We start from the raw sequence: 11,615 nt of genomic DNA on the forward strand, positions 1-11,615 counted from the left end.
GTAAGTTTACATGTTTGCTATGCAATGAGCAAATTTATTGAAAGTATACAAATATATTCTGAACTATGACAAGATCCAATCTTTGCATAGTTCAAACTACATATGATATCACAAACAAAAGAGCAAGTGGAAAGAAAAACAAATGTTTAGGAATGAGGTTTTTTAATTGTTAAGGGGATATTTGCAGACAGAATTTTTTAAACTATTCATATTTATCTGTATATCCAAAGCATATGTTAAACAAATTAACATATAACTTTCCAGAAAAGTTTTCATTATGATGAAATTTTTATTATATACAAATGAACCCTATGTAAATGATGTAACTTTTATGAATGATAGTGTAAATATTTCACTTACATGTATTCTCAGAATTTTGAATGTTTTCTAAAATGCTTTCGCTTCCTGAATACTAAAAAAGAAAAAAAAATTTAAAAAGAGAGAGCAACTTACTAATAAAAGAAAAAAAAACAATGCACCATGACAAGTAGACTATTTTGAGTGATCATGAAACATGTTGGTTTTGTCAGTAACTTGAATGTTTATGCCTCATTGAAACCTCATCCACGGCTGTTGTAACTTAAATAGATTTTCCAATACATTTCCAGCCAGTTTATTCCAATCCTTGTCCTGTAGCTTTGCCTTCTTTCCCTGTGTTGTCAACTGCGGCAGTTTCGTTTAGAAATATTTTGGAACTTCACCTGGTTTTACAGACCTTTAAATATTTCTCTGGAATGTGAATTGTTGGAAGAGACCACAGAGGGAAAGAACGTAACTGAAATTAGACATCTGAAAAAAATAATACACATTTGAAACAGGCACATTTTTAAAGAGGAAAGGAAAGGAGCGTTAATTATGTGAGTGGGAAGAGAAAAAAAGCATATGATGCTGAATCCGAAGGTCCGTGGTGCTTTTCTGTGATGGACAGCGGTCTCTGAGTCTGCAAAACTGCACCCTTACTGTCTGGCGTGGAAGAGAAAGACGCGGACTTCTTGGTTGGGAGCAGGGCACTATATTTTTGTAGCTTCTACCTCCCAAAGGCTTGGGTTAGTCTACTTCTTGCAAATTGATCTTGGGCACAAAACGCTTCACTGGGAGTCAGCATCTGTCGGCTTTGGTGAGTCGCCACATTGAGGCTGACTTGCAGAGTGGGTTGGTTTTTTTTTATACCTCAAATAAGGACATGACTCCATAGCAAAGGACCCAAAGCAAACACTTTTAAAAGCTTGGTGATGTTTCATCACCTATAAAGTAGATAGCTTTATTTAACAAAACCTTATAGAATCCAGTGCACGTTATTTTACAATAACATTTCTTTGGCCGCGCAGCATCTTATAAGCCACGTAGAAATAGCATCTCATTTTCTGTTGCAGTGTGCCTGCCAGGGAGAAGTGTTAGAAGTGGGAAATTCTGATGAAAAAAGATATACGTATATATGTATAACTGAATCACTTTGCTGAACAGCAGAAATTAACACTGTAAAGCAACTACACGTCAATAAAATTAAAAAAAAAAGAAGTGGGAAATTCTGGAATGGAAATTTGGAGTCATGTTATTCTAGGCTCTTACGGAGAATCCTAGGGATAATATCGTTATAAAAATAATGTAAAGAACTAATTTTGTATGGAGTTTTGCTGTTTAATTTTCAACTATGTTATAAACAAAGCTAGCTTTACTCGTAGGGAGTTTGTGTACGTGGACTCTCCAGGGGATCCAAAACCTTTTACATTTTATGGCCTCTAGACACCAGGGTTAAATGAGGACACTAGGACTTTGTCCAAACTGCAGAAATGGCATTGTATTTTCTTTGAAACCATACAGCTATATAACTATATAGATACACTCTGGATTGGACTTTTGGATCTATTTTATACATTTAGTAATCGGGAACCAACTCTGAATAATCAAATAAATAAAACGCTTCTGGTGTAAAGCCACAGTCCTTTGCTTTACAGTCCATGTCAAAAATAGGAAGTTACTTTCTTTACAGTGCACCATTGATTTTAAAATATTTTTATGATACCTATTCTGCCCATATAACATTTTTTTTCAGAATAATATTACCATCTACCATATTTTCAAAATACATTATAACTCTAAGTTAATATATTATTTTGAATGCCCTCTGGAAAGATTTCCATTTCATTTTATCTGTTTCCATAGCAAAAAAAAAAAAAAGTTTGGAATTGGGTGTGGTACTCAAGGGAAAGCCTATGGATATGATGTAGGTAACAATATAATCACAACTAAATTTCTCTTTAACTCTGTTGCAAAATAGATATTTTTACCTAACATCACTCCCCACTTCCAACATTCCTTTGCAAATATTAATATAGTAAACTCTCTCGTATCATGCATCACATCAACGAGTTTTTCTTCCCTTGGATTATTAACTTTTGCTTCTTTGCACTACATTTATCTGTGCTGAAATGACGAAAAGCAGGCAAGAATAAAGATCCAGGTATTAGCCATATGTAGAAAGTTCCTGGTGTGTATCTCTGTGTACTTTTTCCTCATCTATTAGAATTGTCAGGAATGATTTTTTTTCCTTTGGAATGTCATGTTTACATCTTGCATGATCTCATAAATTAATCTGAAGAGTAACTGGATACCTTTTATGGTCATTTGAAAATAAAATTTGCTACAAATAAGATACTCCAGTCTCTGTTGCCTCCTATTATCCATGAATATATTAATTTTTTCTGTACTTTCCCTTTGAACCAGAAAATATTAACCTCAAAGGGTATTTAAATTGTTATTTACGATGAAAATACAAAGATGAAGAAGTCTGAAGGTGAGGTTGCCTTTCCTTAATCGTTCTCTTTCTGCTTCCTTTCTTATTCCGAAGCAGCAAAACTCATGAAGGGCTATCTGCTTTAACTTTGACATTCAAGGGTTTTGACAGCTTGCATCACTTAAAGTTATATTTATTATTCAGTAAACTTTAATTCTATAGAATAAATATCCTTTATGAAATGTGATTTTTGAAAAGCACAAAGGTATTTCACCATCTCAAGCAGTTGAAGCTGTTTGAATTCTACAGAGTGGTGTTATCAGAAGAAAAATATAGTGGAAATTATTTTAAATATAGTATTTGTAGCATTTTACCAGCTTGACCTGGATGCTCTGCAGGATTTTTAAAGAGCTGTAAAAACCTCCAAAATGCTATGTAAATAATTAAATGATGGTATTTTTCTGTAATATAAATAGAGACAGTTTATTTTATAAATACAATTACACAGTCATTTTATTATTTCAGTGCAGGTCTAAGTTCTCCTCTTGGATATGTTAATGACAAGGAGAACTTTATATTTCCGAGTGTTCTAATAGAATTCTTTATCTAATTTTCCTCTTAAGCATCACCAGCCTGCGTGTGTGTGTGTGTGTGTGTAACACCCATGAAAAGACATATTTTTAAGAAAGAAGGCTCAACTTCTAATTAAAAGCTAAACAAAAAAGCAAAATAATGTCAATTTTCCTTAAGTTGGAGATATTGTAATAGGCCTACTTTTTGCTAACCTAACATGAAGCTACATTCCCCAGAGCTTCCCTGCTGATCTATCCTCTTTCTGGGTTCCGTGCATGTTACTGTCTTCACTGAGCTTGGCCATAACTTTGCTTTTTATTGGAATTACGTTCCTGGGTTGGACTTTTCTGTTCAACAAAGTTTGACTAATGTTTACATTTCAACACAAACAACCACCACCAAAACAGAAAAGGCAATTTTTGTTGGAGTGAACAGTTTAACTCACTTCATCTATTAAAAGAGGCGTGTTAGAAAGAAAAGGTTCTTTTATAATTCAAGGAAGATATTTTGGTTTAAATTGAGCAGTGTTAGTCTGTTAAGGTGGCTAGAGCTCAATGCATTTGTAAGTGATCATGAGTATAAATATATACTTGTGGACACATAAGTATGCAGGATGGTATGCTAAATATGCGTATTATATGATAGATGCGGCTAGATTCTGAGGCTTACCAAGAGACGTTTCACCACACAGGCAACTCCCATAGCCTGATTACCTAACCGTTAAGTATTAGATTATGAAACATTTCGCATCAACTCTGGTGTTTTCTGTTTCTCTGCAGTACCTTGCGTAGGAACGTATCACCAACAAAAATGATCACCATGGGCTTTGTTTTTTGTTTTCGTTGTGACTCAGATATGGATAAACTCATGGAATCACTCTGTAGGTTGGAAAGAACCTTAGTAAATAGTCTGGTTCAAATCCTACCCAACCCCCTCTTTTCTTCCTTTTGCTGTTGAAACAGAAAGCACTGAGACAGATGTGTATTGTTTTTAGTTCAGAGACAATTGTGGGCTTCCCTCAGAAAAACAAGGATATCAACAGTTCCAGTTTAACCTCTGCAGATTTACTTTTTTGTTTTTTTTTTAAACCCAATGCTGGAACCACGTCAGTGCAGTAGTATGGCCACTGCTAATTCCGCTTATTTATTGCTGCTGCTTTGTGAGCGCCATGTACGTTCCATTTAGAAAGATGACAATGATAACAGAACACAGACGGTTATTACTTCGTGGACTTTTCTAGAACCGTTCACTGCTTCTATTCATCTCTTCAGCTACTCACCCCCATCCTCTAAAATTCCCTTTCATCACATGTCTCTTCCCATCACACCACTGAAACCATTTTCCTTCCAGTTAGCAGTGATTTTCTTTTTTCTTTACCAAAATCATGGTATTTCCCCTATCTTTAATCACATTTGCTTTGGTGCCAGATTTTATACCCCTTATGACTTGCTTCTCTAAAACGACTCCCGAGCCCTGGGGTTTTCCACAATCAGAGCACCTGCTCTGCTGACTCAGGGCCACCATGTCACCGTCCAGCTTGGGGACCTCTCTGCCTGGCTCTGCGTGCTCCCTGGAAGTTCTTTCTTAAAGTTTCATCTTTTTAGGGATGACTCCAAATATATTTCTTGGGATACCTTCCCCTGACTGTTCTGTCAGTGAAAGCGCAGCAGGAACGATGTTGAACTCATTGTTTTCTCTGCAGCAAACTTCACCTCTGGGCTTTGTTATTTCTGCTCACGATTTGACTCTTCTCCCATCACCCAGACTGGGAGTCACCGAGTCATCAATTTCTCCATTGCCTTCTTCTTGACCAAAAAAACCTCCTTTTGTATCATTCTATTGCCAAATCCTATTGATCCTTTCTTTAGCCTATGTGTTTGATCAGCCCTGTTGATCCATTTTTTTTTTTTTTTTTGCCATGCCCCCACCCCTATATCACTGGAACTTGTAGGGGACAGGCCAGCACAGACCTGTGGGAAGATATTCTCTGTGAAAGCTGTGAGTCGTTCCAGACATTGTTTTGCTTTCCCCATCTCTGCACCCTGATCCCCCATAAGAGTAGACCCAATGGTCAGCAATTTAAAAAAGATTATATTTAAACTAATTATATGACATAACTTTCTCATGAATGTAGACGCCTACAATCTACAAGATAATGACTCTTCTCTGTGGGGATTTAAAAAGATCCTGGTTTGCTGCTCATTTAGACAGCTGGAGGAGGGCTTTCTTGGTCCATGTATAATTGGAATAGAATATACCTATCATTACTTTTACGTGGCAAACATTTTATTTTATTTTCTTAGAATAATACAATTTCTTTATTACTTTTAATATAGATGAACTATGTGGCAAACATTTTAAATATTAATTTCATATCAAAACAAATGCGATGCACAATAGGAGAAAGTAAGGGTTGCTTGAAATGTAAAATCTTCTGTTTCAAAGAAAATTTAGGTTTGCAGCTTGCTGTGCCCTAGGTCCTTCGGGACGCTGGTGGAGGAATTTGAAGTTGTGGAGTTGATGGTCTCCAGGGTCCTTTCTGGTTCCAGTCACACGTGACAGGTGTGTGAAGAGCAGAATCGTGGGCTTTGGGCAGATAGATCTGAGTTCACATTGTATCTCTTCCATGAGGTTCTCATCCAAGCCCTGATTTGCTCACATTCCCTCAGACTGCAATCACAGCTTTGCGGTTTTTTGCTTTTGTTTGTTTGTTTTTCTCTCAGTCTCTCTCCACTCAAAATCTTTCCTGTACGTTACCAGAGCAATCTTTCTAAACATTATCTTTCAGCTATACCTTCTTTCTTAGGAACTTTAATGAGTTCCCAATGTAGATATGATTAAATATAAACTCTATGAGACAGCCAAGGTTCTTGGTACTATGACTCTGGTCTTACTTTCTTGGTTTATTTTCCCAGAACGAACACTTCACTGTCTGTAGCACAGGCCATATTCTGTCATATTTTTGCCCACAGTCCCTTCTCTAAGTATAAAACATTTCCCATTGCTTCTTATCTGCCTACATCTTAGAAATCCTTTTTTATTCCTTCCTTACAGCACATATAATACTAATAACCAAAAAAAATTCAGAAGAAATAAAATCACCTGCAATCCCCAAACCATCATATAACATCTCTCTATGTTTTCTCTGAGTTCCTTTCCAGTTTCGGTATCTTGTTAAAGCTTATCCTGTGGTTCCTGGGGTATGATAAGCACTCAGTAAGTGGCAATTTATTTGAACCTCACAATGATCATTTCTTTAAATTATTCTAATTCTATCTCCATGAAAATTGTCTTCATTAATGTTTGTGATAAGCCAAGTCTTCCTTCCCGAGACCCCCATAACCCTCACTGTATGTATGTCTCACACCCTCGACATGAGTATTTTTGTCCTGACACGAGTATTATTTCCTATCTCTTTCTCAAACATTATATATTTCTTGAGAAAAGGGATGGTGTCTTATACCTCTATTGCCTTTCTATAGGTGCTAGGAAAATAGTAATTGTTCAGTAAGCATTTTTAACAACCGAGTTGAGAAGCAGTACTTCTCTCATGGATTAGTGGATAGAACTGGCTGAAGAAGACATTGTGACCTGAGCTCTGGGGGAAAGATAAGCTTTCATTGTGGAGAATTACTGCTGGCACTTAGAATTCTCCATGATGTCAGGCAGGGGAAAGGCGACAGATACGGATCCAGCAGGACTTACTCGAGTCTTGCTTTCCTTCTCTGACCAATAAATGCTTTGTGGCTTTAACCTCTCCAGAATGGAGGGCATATGACACCCATCATCATTGTACATTTCTCATAGAGAGAAAATTCCAGAGGCCCATCCTGGCGTCCTGTTGGGAAGCACAGGAGCTCTTTGCCCTAAATCTTTCTGTTATGTCACTGCAGTAGCTCTTTCCATTTTGTTACAAGCACTGCTTTCCAGTGTGTTTTTGGAGGCATGCTGGAAAGGAATTAAAAAACTCAAAGGAGCACCACACTGGTCACCAATGATAACAGCACGAATGACAAAGACATTGAGCTGTTGCCCGCTTACCAGCCAATCCTTCCAGTCTTGGTAAGGTTGTGTACTACCCTGACCGGACTTTCTTATACATTTACAAGGCAAACTTCATACTTAGATAAGCATTGATATTTTTTTTTGGTGCCAGGTTCGTGTTAAGCTACATTTCTTCCTCTTGTGGACACCAAGTATTAATATATCTGGCTCCACAGACCTCTAGCCAATGGCAGTACCTTATCAGTATATAAACTCAGGACAAAAATAAATTCTGTACACTGATCAGAGTTTGGCATGAAACCCTTTGTGGTGGTCACAGCTGAGCTGCAAAGGCTTCCCAGAGTTTCCTCAGAGAGCAGTGTTCTGGTCGAGAGTCTCTGTGTGACAGAAGGGGTCATGATCGTTTCTCCCTGAGAGACCCCAGCTCACAGGTGTCTATATATCCTATTATTTTCCAAGGATGGTTGTCGATTTTGGTATCCTTCACGTTAGAAAATAGGTATCAATTTTCTCCACCAAATCCATGCTAATAGTCCTTAATAAGCATGAACTTTTTGAGATAAATGGTGTCTAGTGATTGGCCATCTCTACTTAATAAAATAGACACAGCCTTTAGATATATACATATAGATGTTCCTAGCAGCGAGGATTAATGACCATCCAATGAACATTGAAATAAGAGGCTCTGAAGTATTTCTTTTTTTTTTTTTTTTTTTTGAGACAGGTGAACTTTTCAAGCATGATCAGATTTGCAGATATTTCAGGCCAGTTGCTCCCAAATTCTTCTTTTAAGTCACAAAACCTTGCTTGTGGAACTTTCTCGCGGAACTTTTTCACAGAACTGAATGTATGAAACAGGTGAGAATAAGGCTTTTCTGGTGGAGAAAAGAAGGCGTGTGGTAAGCCGTGGTCCCATAGAGCCTTGCTGTGGGGTTCGGGGGCTTCAGGTGCTCATTCTGGAAAGCATGAGTTTGGAACCAGTCCTGAGGTCCTGTTAAAGATTTTTTTTTTTTTTTTTTTTTTGCGGTACACGGGCCTCTCCCTGTTGTGGCCTCTCCCGTTGCGGAGCACAGGCTCCGGACGCGCAGGCTCAGCGGCCATGGCTCACGGGCCCAGCCGCTCCGCGGCACGTGGGATTCTCCCGGACCGGGGCACGAACCCGTGTCCCCTGCATCGGCAGGCAGACTCTCAACCCCTGCGCCACCAGGGAAGCCCCCCTGTTAAAGATTTTGATAAATGTGTAGAGAGGCCCCAAAATGAGCCTCTTGTGGCCATCAGTTAGATGGGGGAGAATGTAAAAGTGGTGAACAGAGCTGGGACCTGGGTGAATTCCTTCAACAGTGTCTGTCTTGGTTTCATCATCTATAAAAAGTGAGGCTGCCCTAAATCATTGTTTCTAACACTTACCTTACCCTACGCTTCACCGGGAGGGTTTGCTGGAAGAAGGGGTTCTGGCCCCGCCCCTACTCCATGGAAGAGTTCTGAAATCCGTTGTTTCATAATTGTGCCCCAGGTAATGGGGTGAGTTTGGGAAAACACTGGCTTCCATCTTTTCTGCCAACCTTCAGCACCAACCTTTTCTAGGGTTCCACTCAGTTCCTCCACTTCTTCCACGGGTTGCTCTATGACAGGGATGTTTCTTCAGATTGGAAAGAGCGTAGCAACTGAAAAGCAGGAATTTAAACCTGCTGGAGTAATGACAATTATATAAAGGTGTTTCGCTTCCGGGAAACTTGCCAAAACAGCAGTCAGGAATCTTTGAGAAAGTAGCAAAAACTAGGGTGTTCAGAGTTCAGTAAGCTATTAAAGTGCTTCTCAATATCATTTGGGGTGAAAAGTACACTGATTACAAAATACATATTTCTGCACCTCCCCAGGCTTGTCTGTCTGGGGGCGGGCGCAGAGGCATCACATGGTTTCAGTCACCCCAGTATCAGTGTTTATCTGCTTCGTGCTCCGGAAGGACTTGTACACCACTCTCTTCCCAAGTCCCCAGGGGGTGTTTCAGACACGTTCGTTCACTCATCTGGCAGGTACGTAAAGGAGGTGCCCTTGTGTTTCCCCCTCCCCTCTGGTTTCCCTGGGTGTCTTCTGAACAAGGGTGTCTTCCTGAGAATTCGACATTTGTGCCCAAGATGCTGTTTCTTAAGATTCCCAAGGAAGGAGGATGCCTCTCCTGGCTCACAGCTGCTCTGTCCCCTGGGGCGGAGTCCTTCCTCAACTTCTGCTTGGGGTCCCCCTGCCCCCAGACCTTGCTGCCAGCCCACAGGACTGGGCTGGGGGAGAGATACCATTTCAGCATTCCCCCCACGTCACCCCCAGACATCTGCATGCAACGCTCCTTCCTCCTTCAGCCCCCAAACAAAAGTCCTCAGACGATGAATTCCTGCAGATGGACTCATCCGAGGTCTGTCCATTTTGCCAGACCTGATTCGACAAATTTGAATCTCAATTCGGGCTCCAGGTGGGAGAACCACTCTGGAATGTGCGGATTGGGAACTGATTTGAAAACTCAATCCCAGAGAGCTCCAGTTAATGAATTGATACCCCCTGAGGGAGGTGCCTGGGGCTTGTTCAAGGACTCTGTTTTTATTACTGAATTAGGACAGACCTGTCAAGCTAGTCAGGCTTGCAGATGGCGCGAAGCTGGGAGGGATAGAAAATACAGCGGACGGTAAAATCTGAATGGAGAAGATACCAAGAGGCTGATCTGAACCTAAGAGATAAAATTTAGCAGGAAGAACGTGTAGAGCTACATGGAGACCCTAACTTCCACCTGCACTAATTCAAGGTGTGATAGAGATCGCTGCATGCATTTTACCATGGAGTGCTTTCAAAACACAAAATCTTACCAGAGTTCTCAGATAGGACATAAAATGTGTTCTGGCTGAGGTGGGAGTGGTGGAGCTGGGGACCCCATACTTCTCCTCGCCTCTCTCCATGGCCCCTGCGGAGGTTTTGTAAAACCTGGTTTGAAAGCTCTTGGGCTCTCAGGTAGTGGAGAGAGTGAGGGAGGGGAGAAAAATGGGAGGACGGGATGGCTATGAAAACAACGTGATTAGTTTTAGTTCAAGGTATACTCACTAGGAACCCACAGGGTGATGTGGTCATTCCCGAAAACACGTGATTTTATCTGAGGCTGGGTTAATGCACTAAGAGTGTACTAAGACTGGGAACATGTCTGTTCTGGGCAAACCATACGGGGACATGATGTTCTCACATGGCTGTGATCATCTGGAAGCAATAATTTTGCATCTTCCTATTTTAGGAACATTTCGTCACTGTTGGAAACTTGGCCAGGGAAGTCACATATGATTGCATAGGCTGTGCACTGTGCAAGTCCAAGGACACTATTTTCAGAGACTATAATGATTATAAAAGGCTGTTGCTCTTAACTTTTTCTCATTTTTCCTTTAGTGTTCCTGCCATTCAGAACTTTACGCTGGTTTCGTTTTTTTCATCTTTATTGGAATATAAACCTTTATAATGTTGTGTTAGTTTCTGCTGTACAACAAAGTGAATCAGCTATACATATTCATATATCCCCATATCCCTTCCCTCTTGCATCTCCCTCCCTCCCACCTTCCCTATCCCACCCCTCTAGGTGGTCACAAAGCACCGAGCTGATCTCCCTGTGCTATGCAGCTGCTTCCCACTAGCTATCTATTTTACGTTTTGTAGTGTATATATGTCCATGCCACTCTCTCACTTCGTCCCAGCTTACCCTTCCCCCACTGTGTCCTCAAGTCTGTTCTCTACGTCTGCGTGTTTATTCCTGCCCTGCCACTAGGTTCATCAGTACCGCTTTTTAAAATTCCATATATACGTGTTAGCATACGGTATTTGTTTTTCTCTTTCTGACTTACTTCACTCTGTATGACAGACTCTAGGTCCATCCACCTCACTACAAATAACTCAGTTTGGTTCCTTTTTATGGCTGAGTAATATTCCATTGTATACATGTGCCACATCTTCTTTATCCATTCATCTTTTGATGGACATTTAGGTTGCTTCCATGTCCTGGCTATTGTAAACAGAGCTGCAATGAACATTGTGGAACATGTATCTTTTTGAACCATGGTTTTCTCAGGGTATATGCCCTAAGCTGGCTTCTTTTAAGGTCAGCCATATACCAAAGTGTACGGCTAGAAAATGATATGAATTTTAAAAAAAAGATATTTGTTCTGCTAGGATTTAAAGAATTATAGTAACACCAGGGTGTGTTGTTTCCTTGTTGGGGTGTGGGATGAAAATAACTGAGGCAATAAAAATATTCCATAGATTAAGGGTTCCAGTATTCTTT

This window comes from Pseudorca crassidens, chromosome 2 (genome assembly GCF_039906515.1).
Source record: "Pseudorca crassidens isolate mPseCra1 chromosome 2, mPseCra1.hap1, whole genome shotgun sequence".
NCBI lineage: Eukaryota > Metazoa > Chordata > Mammalia > Artiodactyla > Delphinidae > Pseudorca > Pseudorca crassidens.